General features: G+C 41.0%; 1 long non-coding RNA gene across 2 annotated transcripts in view; it reads right to left on the reverse strand.

Moving 5' to 3' along the window:
* LOC104694081 overlaps window positions 1-18,088 on the reverse strand; it is a 52,326-nt gene that overhangs the window by 2,356 nt on the left and 31,882 nt on the right. For both annotated transcript variants that reach the window (XR_005602405.1, XR_752683.4), the window contains exons 2-3: window positions 10,004-10,100; window positions 6,871-6,988 (exon numbers count right to left, since the gene is read on the reverse strand). This is a non-coding gene — a long non-coding RNA (uncharacterized LOC104694081). The remainder of the gene's footprint in view (window positions 1-6,870; window positions 6,989-10,003; window positions 10,101-18,088) is intronic.

The raw sequence follows: 18,088 nt of genomic DNA on the forward strand, positions 1-18,088 counted from the left end.
TCCACAGCTTCTCTGGGAAACCTGTCCAGTGCCTCATGACCCTCACAGGGATGAATTCTTCCTAATATCCCATCCAACCCTGCCCTCTGCCAGCTTAACTCTATTCCCCCTCATCCTGTCACTCCGTGCCCTTGTCCAAAGTCCCTCTCCAGCTCACTTGGAGCCCCTTTAGGCACTGCAAAGGACTCTTAGGTCTCCCCAGAGCTTTCTCCAGTCTTTGGCAACTGCCTTGGAGCCAGCCTTGCCTTGTCTGGGGCTCCCTCATCAGTACTCAGGTTTCCAAAATAATCAACACATTCCGAGTCCCATTGGAAGAAACATATGCAGTACTCACCACTGACATCCCTACAAAAATATTTTTAAATGCAGAATTATATGGCCATTAAATATTTAATATTAAGTTACCTGTGGGAATTTTAATATATTCTACTTGCAGTGAATACATAAGGTAATGATAAAGAAGTGAAAAGAGATGCAAAAGCTGGTTCATCTGAAAGCATGTAGCAATTTTCAGTTGTATTTTATATATGAACCTATGAAATGTATACAGAAGAAATTAAATGTATAAAATGATTTATAGGTGGATTAAAAAGGCTTGCAATTTTTTTTAGTTTCATACATCTTCAGGGAAAGAGTTATAAATCTCTGTAACTTAAATTGCTTATCCAAGTTCTACAGAAACAGCATAAACAGAGCAAGCAATTATCTGTAATAAACTTTTTCTTTAATATTGTGGCATTCACATTTTGGTAAAACTACATATCATAATCTATTTTGTGCTGCATTAGATTCTATTTGTTAGGCTCACATATTTTTTGCAATTCTGCAGAAACTGTCATCTTCCTAGTAGGGTGATCCAGTCATCAAGTGTTAATAAAATAATAATGCAACATAATCTGTCCTTCTGGAAATTAATTTATATACATATAACACTGTTTTCTCCCTCATACACCACAGAATTTTCAAAACTCCAGAAAAATCCCTTTGTAAGTGCAGTTCTTGGAGTGGTTAGACATTCAGTTTTCATTGTAGCCAGTGCTGACATTTGAAATGATAATTTGAACAATGTTTCCTGGGGTTCAGGCATCGACTGTTACACTCAACAGAAAAGTCTGATGTTTTTTGTGACAGCCATCTAAAAATGTTCAATTTGAAGTGGTGTCAGCTTTGTGGAAGAAAAGCTCCATAATGGTGGAAGATGTGGGATTTTCAGAAAAGCAGCTTTTTGTCTCAATCTACATCCTAAAATACAAGTAAAGTGTCATCATTTGCTTGGAACAATGCCTGGGAAGGGGAATCAGGGCTCTGTGAGGCACAGAACAAAACCGAGCAGAGGTGATCCGGGAGCAGGATGAGATCAATGCTTTGGAGAGCAACATCACCTGGATTGATCACAAGAGATACAGAGTATATTGTTTGTATATTGTGGTGTAAGAAAACCCCCACAGTCTGCTTTGAATAAAGAAAAAGACAATCTATAGAGGTTTATTTCAATATAGACAGGGTGTCACTTAGACTGTATCAGGGTTTTAATGGAGAGGACATTTCCAAGTGGGAAGGAGATATGCCAGCATTGTGGTTCAAGACATGGCGTTTACAACCCTGTTTCTCACCTAAGGAAATTACAGCCAGAAAAGCTATTTCCATTCAGCATCATGCTCCCCTGCCATCTCTACAAAGTGCTTGCTTGTTGTTGTGTTCCAGGGCCTGAACTCTGTCTGTTAAACTTCATGCAAATTGCTCCAATTCTGAGGTCGAGGGAGAGGGTTTTGCCTTGAGCGACCGAAGCCTCGAGTCAGCGGCTGCACGGACACACACAAAGTCACTGCTGGCATGGGCGAAGTCACCTTCATGGAACCTTCATGGCAGAAGGCTGATTTTCCCAAGAGCCCTGGGCTCTTTCACCTTCATTGTCCATGACACAGGAGTGTCTACCTGTCACCATCCAAGTTTATATCTGCAGTGAAGACAAGAAGACAGAATCTCCCTACTTGAAACTAATGGAAGAGATCCTAAGGCTCGCTGAGTTAATTTCGGTCTTCTACCCACGCTGAGAAACTTCAGAGCAGTGGTAAGTTTTCCATATGTTGGATCAACTGGCCATCAACCCAATTTGCTTTTATTATTGTAAATATTTTTTTTAAAAAGTACATAATTTTTATTGCAAACATCTTCCATGCCTACTTACCCTAAGATTTAATCTTTCAAACCCTACTCTTCGCAGCAAGGGCCAGATTCAAATAACAAGCTGATGTCTTTAAAAAAACCTGCCTTGTACAGCCTCTGTGAATTCCTGGGTTTAGCCATACTTTGGTAAGCCCTATTTTCAAACAGTGAAATAATTACACTAAACTTGGGAAGCTAAACAGTTAAGGCAGATGGTAAAAGCTTCTTACCTTGCTGCTCTCTGTTTTACCACCTCTAAAGGCTGATCCCACCCATCTTAAAAATATATCTGAAACATCAGGAGTAGCTTAGCCTGGATAACCTCGATGGTTTCCATCCCTGGGGGGATCCCTCAGTTGTTGCCCCTTTGTAGGATGCTGTTGATGATATGACAGCTATTGAATTACCAGGGTTTTCTGTCAAATGCATTATGTTAATCCAGTAGCAGCCTCTCCTGAAGGTGGGTGATGTGAATTTTTCTCTGGAGGAGTGTTTTTTTCCTTAACTGATTGGGTGACAACTCTCCTGTGCATGACAGCTAAATTTCAGTGATGTAAATCCCACCCTGAGTCTGTGTACAAAGTAAGGGAAGATTTTAGGGGTAAAAGAGAACGGTCCTGTTAGGAAGCAGAGATGCCATATGAGTCACAATTCTTTTCTGCCAGTGGAAGGGCATTTCCTCCAAGCAGGTGCTCCATCTTAAATTTCTCAGAGATGATCCTCAGGAAAGGAAAATACAAGAATAATACCTCCAAAAGACAAGCCAGGAACTAAATCTTAGAAGGTGGCTGGTTAATAAAAATCTGTAAAAGCTCTGGTTTGACTGTACACTACAATCTTCCTCTCATCCACTCTGCAATGATGAGCACCTTCATGTTTCTCCCAAATTAAGGTCATGCTCCCTGGTCCCCTGTTATCAGCCCCCTCCCCCCCCCCCGCACCGATGTGCCAGCTCCCTTCTCTGCCACAAAGTGATTAACACAATTAGGTTGAATTATGAGCTCTTGTGTCTGGCCCACATCAGGTTGAATTTTGTTCTTCTTGTCAGACTGACAAAGGGACTCTGGCTTGAAAGTCTCTGGGTTTTCTAATTATATTTGTTGCTTTAATAAGGGATGTTACCTTTCCTTGTAAAAGATTTTTCTCTTATAATGTTAAGTAATGCACTCACTCATAGAAACATTGTCGGTATTTCAGTAGCTCAATTCTCCCAGACTAAGAGAAGGACACATGGAAAAATTTCATTTGGATATAATTCCCCCACTCTTCTTCCTTGGCTGAGCTAGGACCCTGCTTTGGTGCCAGGGAATCACAGTTTGGGTGCAGTCAGCCTGACCTGATTTCCTGTCCATTTTTGCCAAGTCTGGCTCTCTGTGGAGGTCCCTAATCCAGCTCTGATGGACTGAGTCACGTTCAGATGTTGAGCTGGGGAGATCTCGCTGGCGCTGGTTCATCTCTGCTCTCCTCCTGCAGAAGGGCTTTACTCTGCACCTCAGTGAGGTGCAGGCTTCCATCAAAGCATCCTTCCACCAACACAGAGGGGCCAGAGGCAGAGAAAGAGCTCCTTGATATGAAATAGCAGAATCTCTTTTTACTCCACTCCTCAGTCTATTCTGACTTCTTTTAGGCAGGGCGAGCCCTGCCGTTCTACTGCAAATGCTCTGTACAGAAAGTACGTGTACATGAAACCATTTCTGTGACCATGTTTGACTTTCACTCTGCAAATAAATGGGAGTAGATAGCTCCTTTCCCTCAGGAGCTGCTGGCTGCTGAAAATTGAGAGTGGCTGGGATATGCAGATGAAACATCCCTTTCTCCCCACCAAGATCTGAGAGCAGAGAGCTCCTTACCCTTCCGAGTTTCAGGCCAAGGGGCTTCGACGCACACAGAGCAAATGGGAAGATGTGCGATTAGGTAACTTCCAAACTTCAGAAAAATTTTCATTTCAAATTCTGACTTCCTGCCATGCACATATTCTTCTGTAAGCAGGCTCTGAGGCAATTCATTAACAGCTCTGGAGGAGTGATATCTGCAGAATCTGTTTTCCAGCTTTTGACAGCTGAGCAGGGCTAATGTTACTGTTTCAGAGTGTCACCACTACAGCAATGTATCTTCTGCATATTCAATGAAGTGTCCTTTGAAGGTGCAAATGAAACAGTCTATCTGAGGCAAAAAGCTAAATAAAAGCTAATATTTTAGAACTTTTATCAGCACATAGGGAAAAAATGTGAGGACAAAAAGGTAGAGCATATTTTCCAACGATTTTTAACCACAATCAACTGGAAGTTTCAACCTGTGTTTCTTTCTGACTCTACTTAAGTAAATATTTTAATAGAATGCATTACAATACACAGGCAGACAGAAATCTAAGTAAAGCACTTGAAGTATTTTAATTTCCTAAAATAAAACATTAAAAAACATCAGTGAAGATGCTTCTACAGGCTTGAAAGTTTAAAAAAACCCCTCGGACAGACCTAAGCTCTGAAATGAGGGGTTTTAAAGAAATGCTCTAAGAATTATATAACGAAAAGTTACAGAGGTGCTCAGGAAAGGAATAAAGGGATTTTTGATCACATTAGGGATTTAAAATGCATCATGGAAGTCTTAACATTGTTCTTGAACTTTCCCAGAACAGAGGTCTTCCTTTGCATGAATGTTACAAGGAGGGTGGAAGAAGAAGCTAGAGTAAAGTAGGATTGACATGCATGATGAATTACAGTTCATTAATCCAATTAATGAGTAATTCCAGAAGCTTTAATCCCAGATAAAGCTCTTTATCATAGCTCTGGTGGCTAGTGCTGCACTAACTAAGAGCCTGTCAGCAAATCCATTGCAAACCTCTGTTACATGAAGCCTGCCATGCACTGCCAGAGCTTTTTTGGAAATATTTTTTGTCCAGAGAAGAAATAATGAGAAATACAGAGAAAGGAGCAGTCTCTACATTTATTTGACTGGATTCACATTACAAAAGATTTCAAGGTACACTTTAAAAGACACGGGCCAGGTAAAAGTAACATCAAATATTGATAAGAGCTCTTAGGTTAGAAAGAAAATGTTCCTGTTTCTGATGTCGTCCATCTATGGGCATGATTTCCTCATGCACGTCTCGTTGACTGATGGGAGCCAATGGAGTGCAATGAGGTGTTTTGACAACAATCTTCATTCCATTTTTACTCTAATTTGTTTGGTAGCACTACCTAAAAGTGTGATGATCTCTGAATGCTTCAGAAGTGCAATCCCTCCTGTGCAGCTCTCACAAGGAGAGAAGAGATAAAGAAAGGGAATAAAGAGTGGGAATGAGTTCACACACTGGTTACCCTCATTCTCTGCAGACAGCACAGCAGAACAGAGCACATAAGAGAAAGTTAAGTGAGAGACAAACATCTGAACTTCAAGTGGGTGTCTAAGAAAGTCAAAGAATGGATTAAAATTTGTACAGCAGAAAAAAAGAGTGCATCAGGACTTCTCAAAAAGCAGGAACAGTTCCTGCTCAAGAAGCCACTTCAAATTCCTACCTAATGTCCCTGCCACAGCAGCCCCTCTTCCTCCCAGCAGTTGGATAGCTCAAATATTTATTCACCCACTGTGATAGGACTAACAACAGCTGTGCCTTCACTGAGACCCTTTAGAAAACTCTCCTGTTGACAGCTCTGGATACTGCCGTGCTGTGATTTTGATTTGGGAAGGACCTGGCTACTCAACACTAGGACCGTAAATTCATTTAGTTTAATGCCAGAGGAGACTTGCAGTACAATGAGAGCCCATGCAACAGGCTCAAAGGTTGTTCCCAGCTGCTTTGAGCAGTGATGTCAAATTCTCTTCTGCATTCTCAGTTAGTAAAAGCTGCATGAGCAAGACACAGGATCCTGCTATGATGACTGTTTCAGTAAAAGTGCATCCCTTCAGATGTTGCCAAAGTGCCGGCTGTGGGATGATGACAGTTCACACTCAATTACACACTGTGATGGATTCATGTTTCTTGATCAATGACTTAGAAGCCTTCTGGAAACAACACAACGACTTAGAAGCCTTCTGGAAACAACAATGACCCCTCATCTTAAAGCCCAAATAAGATGATTAGTGACATGTGGAAGCAGATGTCAAAATTTCATGCATGCCAGAGCTAGTTCTGACCAGTCTGCCTGGACCAGTGCTCCTGAACTGGAAGAAACTGCAATCACTCCAGCACAGACCAAGGGTTTGATGGAAACAATCAGCTACAGAGATTATTGGAGCAGGAGCACAATTGTCTCAAAAGTACTCCCATTTAGCAAAAGCAACATCACAATTTGAAGTCTAAGGCTGAATACTTGTGCCGCCTATCGACAGGATTTAAATTTTGGGAGCTTTGATGAGGACTCAATACAATTCAGTATGGCAAAGCATATTATTACAGCTGATTGGTCTTTCCTTACATGTGTGAGTCAGGGTCACAAAAGCATGTGGTATTTAAAATGGTCTTTGATCCCATTAAAGCCTTCCTGGCCTCTTTGTTGAACCCCTAAAAGTTTATCCTAGATCATCCAAAGGGACTGTTTCATCCTTCAAAAAACACAGCAGCCTCCAGAAAGAAAATGGATTTGATCCACACGTCTTGTTCTTGTTGTATAACTATGATCATGACTTTATGATGCCTATCCATGAGAAACAGCACGTGGATCAGTATTTGACTAAAGGAAAGGGAGGAAGAGAGGAGGAACCCACATCTGCAAATCCACGAGGAAGAGCAGATGTTCCCTGGGTGCATTTCCGTGTGGTAGGAGCTGCCGTTGGTGCTGGCACATTTTCTGGGTCCCACCTTTCGCCCTCTTTCTGGAGGTGCCTGGGAAGAAATCAAACACAAGGTGAAAAAACCAAAAAGGATAAAAGCACAAGATTAAGACAGAAATGGAAAGAAGAAAAGTCACCAAAATTATGGGAAGACAACCATCATGCTATTAGTCTTCCAAATGCTTTTAAAGCTAAGTAGGCATTTAGATTTGTTTTCTTGCACTTTTGAAACTTGTGTGGCAAAAGCTGCAAACAGTTAACCTGAAGGAAGCACAACAAATCCACCCTGTTCAGATCTTCTGATATGCTACTGCTTGTAAGCTCCCTTAAAAAAAACACCTTTTGCAACTAAAAAGCTTGCCACATGTTTGTAAATGGGAAATTAAAGATAAGAAATCCCGAATAAAGTCAGTCTACTGAATATTTACATTCAAAGTGCTTTGCAACTATCAGTCAATTACCTCAACGTGTTTTCTGGCTGTCTCCAATCTGGCTGAAAAATGCAAGCTCACGGCTTCTCTGTGAGATAGGTGTTATTAACCTGTTTTTCAGAGCTGGAAGCTGAGACAGAGGAGAAGTGGGTGGCTCACCCTGCATCACAGTGGTGCTGGTGGCAGAGATGGAAATGGACCAGTTCCTTTTAACACGTTTCCACCTCAGGATTTTGTAAGCCTACATTATAGAGGTGAACTGAAATTTTGGTATCACAGGACAAAATATGCCTCCTGCTACTCACATAACCCATTTTTCTTCTTATGCTAATTATAATATAAATATTCCTTCTTTATGAAATCCTACTTTTATCTCAGTGTTTCCCTTCATCACTGACTCCCCACTGCTTCAGGACAGGAATCTCTGTATTCTTATAACTAGACTCCATTTTTTTTTTTTTAGGCAAGATCAGGATGAACAGTGGGAGGACAGAGGTCTGGTCTGGTGGTATTTCTCAGTACCAGTTGTCAGCATACAAGGCATAATGGGATGCCCATATCCAGATTTCTCTGTTTGCCTTGCTGGCAGATGGTATGATTCCTCTTTATTGCCTTTCTTGTCTCCTAGCTTTTCCCTCAAAAACAACCAACCAACCTTCAGTTCCCCAGGGAAGGACAGGGAGTGTTTTTTACATCCAATAAGGAATCCGGTCTGGAGCACCCATTTTTGATCTGATGTTGATCATAACAGCAGCACTTCTCCTCTACAAGCAGCTTCTTGCTCTTGCTACTAAAGCATTATGTATGTTCTTTGTCGTGTATAGTTAAATCATATTTTATTTATGATATTTTTTACCAATGACAGCTCATTTTGGGCTCAGGCAAAAGTGTTCTGGAGTCAGAGGAAGATTAGCTGTTCCACATTCATTATCAGAGAGAACTGCTACACTTTTTTCTCCCCAACATCCAAGGAATTTCCAGATTCCCAATCTAAACTCCAGGCAGGTCTCCTCTAATAGAAAGTTTTAAATAGTTAAATAAAATGGGTTTAGATTTTTCACTCTTTAGAGTAGCTCCTAATTCATGACACACCATTTTTTCTTGAACACCATGGTGATGTGAGTCTCCTGTTAAAGCCTAAAGATGGAATAATTGAAAATGGATAAGTGACCTTGAAAGTCATGCCTGAGAGTCAATAGGGGCTGTGCACATTAATTAGTGTTTTTCAGATTCTACTCTTAATATTTACCAAAGCAGAAAAGCTTTCCCTCAGTCAGTCAAGGGCAGGACTGCCCAGCCTGTGACTATTGACATATTCGCCTTTATCATGATTTCCTTTGTATTTGATTTAATTTGCAAAAATGCATTTAGTATTTTGTTAAAGAAAACTCCATTGAAAATATTTCTTTATTACAGCTTCATCTGAAAACATGCCTATGAATAACAGATTTAATTGCAAACACTATAGGGCAGCTACTTCTTATCAATGACCAAAATGTGATTAAAAGGACACAAAAAATATGATTCATTAGACAGGACATTAGCTCAAAGGTTGTAAATGCAACTTGTTAAATTTTATCAATCATGATCATAACCAAATCCTAATTTTAGTATGACTTTAAAAAAATATATCTTTGTTTTCATTGCATTGAATAAAAAAGCCCTGCAAAAAAAAAAAGACTGGTTAAGCTTTATCCACTTTTTCTTAATTAGAGAAGAGTGAAATGTCTGACAAATGCCAATACATATCAAAGAGAAACTTTTAACAGCACTATCTATTCTATTGCTAAATTATTTCAGAAGTCTCATAGTCAGGAACACTGGAGACTAGACTAGACAAGACACCAGGCAAAACAATCCTGTGCTAATAGAAAAGTGAACAGGATGAATGTTTTCCATTTTCTTTAGTGGTTTTCTGCTTGTACTGTAAGTTATTGTAATCAAAGGACAGATAAAATTCCTTGCTCAGATTTTGCTGTCTCTTTCAATATTATTTTATTAAATGATGGTGTGATTAGACTTTTATCAATCATAAACAAAGTAAATAATTTTAAATAAGGAACTTTAATATTTTTGTTCTTTGCCTAGACAAAGGTTGATCATACTGTATTTGTTGACTTTGAAGACAAATAACCTTGTCAGGGGATGCCTAATTGCCAACCAATACCATATGTGCTTGCAGCGTTTGAAATATGCACTTGTGCTCGTAAAGGTAACTCAAGCCAGAGTCAACTCTCCACATGCAGCCAAATTTTGATTTTCTGGTAGAATTTGCCCGCCTGCCTCTTCCGGGGGCTTGGATTAGTGCTTGGATGAAATGCACCGATTCAGTCCTAGCAGATGAAACAGGAATTCCAGCTGTGAAGGACTCCTGCAGTGCAACCATCTCCCAACACAGCTGACTCTGAGTGAGCTCGGACACTTTCCCCATACAGGGCCCAACATTTTATGAGACACAGATTCTCCTTCAGGTAGAGGTTAAGCAAAAATGACATTTCTTTTGCCTTCATCCTACAGAAGATACTGGGTAGAATGTGCTAACGTGGCAGATGGGCCATACCCAGAGTAGTGTGTTGCAATGCTTAGCAAGAGCTGGTAACGCAGCCAGGACAGATATAACTTGTTTATAAACTTACTTGAGCTTGGGACAGTGCTTTCTGCTGCTTCTCTTGATCACCCCTGAAATTCAACATGTTTTCGCTAGAAACCCAAGTTGAAGAGGAACAGGTAACACTGTGTGAGTAAAAATATTTTCAGTAAATATCTTTAGAGCATAGCAGATAATTTTTAATTATGCATTCCTGAACATTGTAAGCATTGCAGCTGGTCCAAAGACCAGCTAGAAGCAAATGACATTTCTTCCTCTCATTATTTAAGCCAGCCAATAATTTCTGAAGATTTTAAATGGGCAACAGTCAAGTCATGACGTTGATTAACTTTATGGATATAAGGAGCAATTACACTGGGACTGCATGAAAACAAGCAGGTAAGATGAAGCACATGCATTTACTTACCCTTTCATGTGCATAAATCTGCTTTAATCCTGACAGTTCTTAACAGAATTGAGGATCACCAGCTTGTATGGGGGCTGGCTCTCAAAATGCCATCAGGAAATAAAGATCCTCATCCTTGCTTCAGATTTCAGTACAATATAAAGGCACTGCTGCCCCACTACAGTGGTAGTACTTAAGCCATGCCTTGTAATAGCTTATTTCTTTGGTGTCACACACATACGCGTGGCAGTATTGATATTTCCATAAACTATCTTAGCTATTCCCACTCTGACATATTTATTTGCTGTACTCAATTTTAAAAAAGATATTAATTTATATAGCTATGAATTAAGTAGCTACATATAGACTACAAATCAAATCATGTTGATCTGACACAGGTAGATTTCAGTGCTAATATTATCCCACTGCTGCATTTGTGACAACTGGAAGAGTTTTACCAGAAAGGAAGAACAAAACTGCTCTCAGGCTGCTACTCTGGAATTGTCAGCAGCTCAAGAACTGCTATCTGAAACAGAAAATTTTGTTAAAAACTCAACTATCATCTTAGATGGAAAATACATGTTATTGTTTGTTTTGGGTTGGGTTTTTTTTGGTTTTTTTTTTTTTTTTTGGTATAAGCGTCTTCTACCACATTTACATCAGTTGCAGGTTTTGGATCAAAGGCACTTAGAGGGGGGTAAGAGCAAGACCCAGATCCAGATTTGTACCCCCAGAAGAGTTCCCAGGCAAACATGAATCAAAATGAACTCTTGAGGATTTACAGGTTCCCAAGATAACCCTGCTCAGAGATGATGCCATCATGCCTAAGCTGATTTTGTACCCCTGAGCAGCAGGACCAGGGGAATCCAGAAACGTCTGTTGGAGGAACATCTGGAGGTCATCTACTCCAACCTGCTTGAAGCAGGACGATCACCAAGACCAGAAATAACGGGAATGTGCAGGATGATCACGAAGATCAGGTATGGCCAGGAACAGGAATGATTCCATGTCCTCCTGGCCAGACAGTGCAGTCAACACTGGATTGCCAAGAGCAAGGATGCAGAAGAGAGAGAAAGAAAATGTTTCGAGTCTCCACCCCTGTTATGTTACAGCTGAGAGTTTAAGCCTCTTGCAATGAGCTAAGTGCAGCCTTTATATAAATCATGTCTTTCGCCCACTAATCAGCTGCATTAAAATTAATAAAAATGTAAAGAGAAGATCTTAGATTAATTAGCAATTGAGTACCAACTACACTTTTATTATCTGTAGATGTTAGGCAGTTGCAAGAAGATCTCTTTAGTGCATAGCACAGAGCCAAAAAGCAAAGACATGCATCTATAAATCTCATGAATTTATATTGCACTCTGTATATATAGAATTGCTGCTTGCATGTAGCACACACATTGCAGCGCTGAACAAAACTGCTCTTCCAACATGATGCTTTGCAATTCACCTTTCCAGAAAATACTGCTATAAGCAATGTCCAGTTTTCACTCTGGCTCTGTGTTGCCTCTAATTTTCCAGTTTGCTTGAGTGAAACAGAAGGTCAAGTGACTGGCCCAAAATTCCAGAGGCGCCCCAAGGCTCAGCTGGGTACCAGGGTTTGCTTACACCACACAATCTCCTTGCACCACACAGCATCCCACAGGGCAATGACAGAAGAGGATAATGAGATTTCCAGTTGTTTTTCTCCATCAAATATAGTGAGATTGCCAGTTATTTTTCTCTATGATGTAGTATTTCTTATATTCTAATTTTAATTTAGAAACCTTTCAAGCTGAGGCTGCTACACAGACTTAAAAAGAGGAAATACCACAGAAGTACTCAAAGTAATAAACAGTACCCTACCCTTTATCATGACCTGCTTGTCACAGCTACATTTGTTTTGCAGTCTTCCTGATCCGAGTTTGTGAAATTGAGTTCTTGGACGAAGCACTGCAGAAGGGATTTTGAAAGCACCATGACAAAGAGATAGAGAGCTGGGGTCTGTTCCCACAAAATCAGCAATAAAATTGGCTTCACTAAGCTCGGGGTGAGGTCAGGAATGACTCGATGCAGCAGTGCACCACTGGTTCCAGTGACCTGTTTCAGTGGGCTTGAAAGCCACTTTTCCAGGCAGTCAGACTCCATCCTGCTTTGCCATCAAACTGAGGTCAGACAGAGCCAGTGGAGGCTGGAAGATCTGACACTGAGAACATCTAAATTCCTTTGTAGGCTGATCACATTTTTCAAATGCAAACATTGAGGCACTTTGGAAATCAATTGCATATGAGAAATTTAAATAAATTAAGAGCTGTAGCTTTTTGGTACCCCAGCATTTTTTAATGTAATTAATAGCATATCAAATGGATTGCTCTTCTAAGATAGGTGAATTATCAGAGAGATGGTTCTTATCTATTACAAATACTCTTTTTTTATGTGCTGGGCTTTCTGAAGGTCAGCCAGGCTGTGATGTGAGTGACTGTTGCAAATATCACAGAGTTCTATCTCGCAGTGTTCCTGTCATTATTATAAGAATTGTATAAATACTCAACCCTTGACTCTTAGTTTTGACAAAAAGCCTGGTGTCCCCTACACTGACACAACAACAGGTGCACGTGGCAAACCAGAAAAGTGAGTTGGGTTTTTTTCCATTGACTGAAACTATAGAGGGAAATGACAATTTGAGAGGTTAAATCCCAGTCTGAGTTGCAAGTCAAGTTAAACAAGGAAAAATTTTGCTTTGATGAGTCAGATTTAAGAATGTTGCTGTAATGAAGGATAATTATGATGATGGAAGCTAAGGACAGAATTATGATAATTGAAAACTCAGTTGTGGCAGGTATTAAAAGACCCTGGAGTTCTGGGGCTGTTAAACATTACCATTAAAATCCTGGTAATTAGAAATACTTGACAAAGGATGGGTGAACATTTAGTAGAACAAAACCTTGAGTATTACTTTCTGATAATCCTGTTAAATTGCACACTGTAGTACATCTTTATGTCTTCTGTGACTGAGACTGCTTGATGGCATAGTTGGTTTCCAGCATCTAAACCTCCATCTCAATGCTTTGGGAACAGATTTAACTGGGGGAAAAACAGTGAGAGAGAGAGGAGAAAATACTAGAAAATGTCTTGCATTTCATCCCACTGCTCTCATCAAGGACAGACAAGATATAAAGGTCTAATTCCCATGAAAGCTTGTGACCCCATTCTTGGTACTGTACAACTGAAATGTCCCAGTTCCTCTGCAGCTGTCTAAAGTTCATTGCAGGGATGTAGGGTATGCATTATTCCACTCTCTTTGGTGAATTTTTTGGGGTGCTTTTTCTATAACTAAGGGAACTGCTTATATTTTCTACTTTGAGACATCTCCTTAGTTTATCTGTCCTTGGGTTACAAGGAAAGCTGCTTCTGATCATCTCTGTAGAGGCAAAGTGCAGTGAAAGGTCACCAAAAGACCAGGGACATGCAAGATTCAAAAGTAATTTTCATACTGGTGTATAACAGAATGTTTAGGCAAGATTTGATTAGTTTATGAATTATTTTTAACTGTTTGAAAATGAAGTGGTTTGGGTCCTGGAGCACATAGAACAAAGAAATTGCTGGACTATTCCTATTTGAGCCAATTTAGAACAATTTACCACTTGACCAGCAACTAGTTCCTATTACTGTAGGGTCCAACCCTACAAACCCATAGTCCTGGCAGCCCCAGTGAAGAGTCCTGGTGCCCACAGCAACATTCTGAAGTGTGAAGTATTTCTGCACCTCCCCAGCTCCCATCCTGGCACTGCTGGGGACAAGGGACCAGCTGTGCATGACTGATCCTGCTCACGTCACCACTATTTTAACTCCACATTACAAACCTTGTTTCCCCCACAAAGAACACCTTCTTTCTGAGTGACATGTTTTTAATGTGCTGATTTATCATTGTCAGATACAGGATTTTTATTGCTGAATTTTGAATATTGTATTTAAGGCGCCTTTTTTCTTTGATTGCAGATATTTTACATTTAAATTGCCTTATATTACAAAAATGATACTCTGTAGTTCTCGAGCAGTCTCATTGTCATGTCTCTCACATTTTGATACCTTACTCTGCATGGCTGAGTGGGATAACTGCAACCCAGGCTACAGCTCTGCAGTACCAACCTTGCTTGGGCATGGCCTCTGCTGTTTGAGGAAACACACTTGAAACAGAATTGCGTCCCACTCTCAAATTTCATCTGTATCTGCACTGTAGGTGCCTCAAAATTCTGATATTTCTGAGCATTCCCACTGGGGCCAGAATGCCAAAGGCTACAATGTTCTGTCAGCTCTGTGCAACCTGGCTGCAGGTTAAGTGATGGAGCTCAGGGAAAGCTGCAGGTGAGCAATATCTCCGACACAGAGCAATATTAAAAACAAAAAGGTTTGGTCCTAAACATTTTTTACATAATATTCAATATTCATAACCACTTATTGCTTTCTTAGCACTCTAATATGGAATCACTGAGACCTAAACAGGTGTGACAAATTTCTGCTCCTGCTGGCATCAGAAAAATTGCCTGCATCATGTTTCAGACTTTGGGTTCACATAAAGTATTCATGAAGATACACGCCAGCTCACTAAATACGTGCAGCAGCTCATAAAGTCTGCACTGAAACATGTCATTCCTCACATATCTGGAAAGCCTCCAGATATTGTGTCAGGCCACAACTGATTGCATACTATCAATTCAGCAAACAAATTTTTCCAACTGCCTTTGGATGATCATTCCCAGCTGGTGACTGACCACGTCATGCTTCAATGGCTTATAATAGTTTTTAAAATAAGCAAAAGATTAAGTACAACTTGATCCGGTGCTTCTAGAGAAAGGCTCCAACCTAAAAATGCTATTTCTCCTCTCTAGCTCCCATCCAAAGGCACAAACACCATCAAATCTGTGATGGGGTTTACTGCTCCCTCAGGGGATCCTGCTCCATGGCAGACAAGCAGCCAGGAGATGAGCTGATGTTTATAGATGTGCCAGCAGCTTAAGAGGGAAAAGGACACAATACAGACTGCAAAAAAAGAGATGGAAGAGAGTCAGAAAATCTAATGAAGAATCTGCTCAGGAGGGGCAAAACCAGAGCAGAATAAAATGTTACAAGAACTGAAAAAGAAGGAAACAGCTCATTGCTGGTAAAGAGGGTGAGCAATCAGGTTATCCCACACAAGCTGTGAAGAAGGCTGGAAATCCCAGGGGGTACTGACACCATGAGACCATGGCTCAGATGCTGCCTCTATCTGATTGAAATTTCTGGAAAAGAGATCTTTCAAAGAATTATTTCTTCCTGATGGTGGGAAGGGACTCTTCCTCCTGTAGCCAGCATTTTATGCAAGACTATTGCAAGAATGCCTCATTTAATATATCATAGAATCTTGTTCCAATCCCTCTGCCATGGGCAGGGACACCTTCCACTACATAAGGTTGCTTAAAACCTCATCCAAACTGGCCTTGAACACTCCCAGGGATGGCACATCCACAGCTTCTCTGGGCAATATGTGCTGGGGCTTCCCCACCCTCAAAAGGAAGAATTTCTTCCCAATATTCCATCTAACCCTGCCCTCCTGTCAGTCTGAAGCCATTCCCTCCTGTCCTGTCACTCCCTGCCCATGAAAAAAGTCCCTCTCCAACCTTCTTGTAAGTCCCCTTTGGGTACCAGGAGGCTGATATGTATCAGTAACATTTATTTCTACAAGAAGGAATATCAGGACGCTGCAGGAAATAACCTGTAAATGCAATACTGTGAGCTGTGAAATCCTGAAGCAACTTTTCCCATAGTTGTTCCGTGCAGCCTGGCTGCTTCCCAGGGAGCTCAGAGCAAAGTAGTTGAAATAATACCACCATCTGCTGGGCAGCTGGATAATTCAGGGAGTGGAGAGCTCCTTTGGAGACGAAAGTGTGTGTGACTCCCAGCCACTGCTTCTCTGGTACACATTAGAACGTGCCTGGTAAGCCCTCATCACGTAATTCTTAATTGTTTCTATTATTAATGATGACTGATACTTTTCCAGGCTGCTCTCTGTGTAAGACACAGCTAAATAGATACATAATAAAACATGTCTGCCTTGCATGCATAAGGAGGGAATTGGGGAATATTTTTCACAGTAGCTCTGTGTGGGGAGCAGCACCCCTACAGCAGCTGTGCCCTGTAAAAGATATATGAATTTAATTCCTATCAGGACTGATATCATTTGCTCTCCCAGATCTGTTGCTAGGTCACATGCAGCTGCTCCCATCAAGCCTGGGAAGCAGAAACCCAAAAATAGCAGCGTCCACTGACAAGTTGAGATGCTTGCCACGGCCAGATGTGGGGAACAGCATGTCACAAAGACCCAGGAATTATTCTTGCAGGAATTATAAATGCAGCAGGATCACTTGCTGTTGGATGCATCAGACTTACTGTAGCCTCCACCCAGGCTTATTTCTGACACAGGTATTTTCCAGGGAGGACATGAGGTGTCTGTGACACAGAGGTGGCATTCTGCAGAAATGAGCTGGAAAGCCATGAGCCTGACAGCTCAGACAGCGTGGGAAAGGCTCATCATCTTCTCTAGCCTAAGGTACAAACAGGGATGGGGTGGCTGGGATTGCATGAAGCTTTTCTGCCGCCCCGCCAAATGACCAAAGACTTGCTGACAGTTGGATCAGTAGAGCAAAGCTTTCACAAGAAGCAGAAAAAAGGCTAAAGCATGTGCCTATTAATGTGGGGAGACAATCCACTGGGGTCCCTCGAAGGAAGATGAGTGACAGCCCTCGTGTGGAAAGTCAGTGAGATTTTCTCCTTATGCAGGGGAAGAATTGCTGGAGTTACTCAAGACCTGCCCCCATCCCATCAGCCCATTGATTTTTTTACAAAGGTATAAAAGCTGTGACACCTCCAGCTATTTCAGATCCCCATGGGGAAAAGGAAAAATAGGGTGAAGTAATTCAACCTCCTGAAACTCCTGCAGGGTGCTACTGAAATTTAAAATGCTTCCCTTTTCGGAAAGAGATGCCAGGAGGAGACGCAGTCTGCTACCTGAGCCGCAAAGGTTTGCCTGGAAGTGGGACAGTGCCACATGCAGTGAAACACTGCTGGGTGAGGATGGTGACGCTGGATGAAGGACTTGACCATTTTTTTATGGAATATGTGGAGATTGGGGGAATATGTGATGATGCAAAGGCTGAGGAAATGCACAAGCTTAGGCCAGGTCCTGCAGTGCTGTGGGCACGGGTGTGGCTGCAGCAGCCCTGCTGGGGGCCTTGCCAGGGCTTCCTCCTGGGATATCAGTACAAAAAAAGTCTCCATGGGGATATTCAAGTTGCTTTTTTTGTTGTTTCTGTGCGGCTTTTAGATTAGATTCTGTTTAGTGTTAATGTATATCTTTGAGGCTGTTGATAAATCCCTAGCCTCAGGAACTTACTTTGCCTCTCATTAAAAACAAAAATAAAAATCTTTCCAATATATTTATTCACTTATATTTACTTATAAATGAAAATTAATAGCATCAGACAGCCAAGGTGCAACTTTTCCATCAGCAGCAGGAACATCAGTAGGTCTTGTGCATTTTTAATGATTAAATACCATTGGTGTACCAGGAGTTGTCTTATCCAGAAAGGAGCTGGCTGACAATTTTTTATGTGTTTTTTAAAACCTGGTACATATCTCCCAGCTATCCTCTGTTTCATGCCAAGACATCACTACATGAGATGGACCTGCTTCAGCACAATTTCTACTACA

This window comes from Corvus cornix, chromosome 7 (assembly GCF_000738735.6).
Source record: "Corvus cornix cornix isolate S_Up_H32 chromosome 7, ASM73873v5, whole genome shotgun sequence".
Classification (NCBI taxonomy): domain Eukaryota; kingdom Metazoa; phylum Chordata; class Aves; order Passeriformes; family Corvidae; genus Corvus; species Corvus cornix.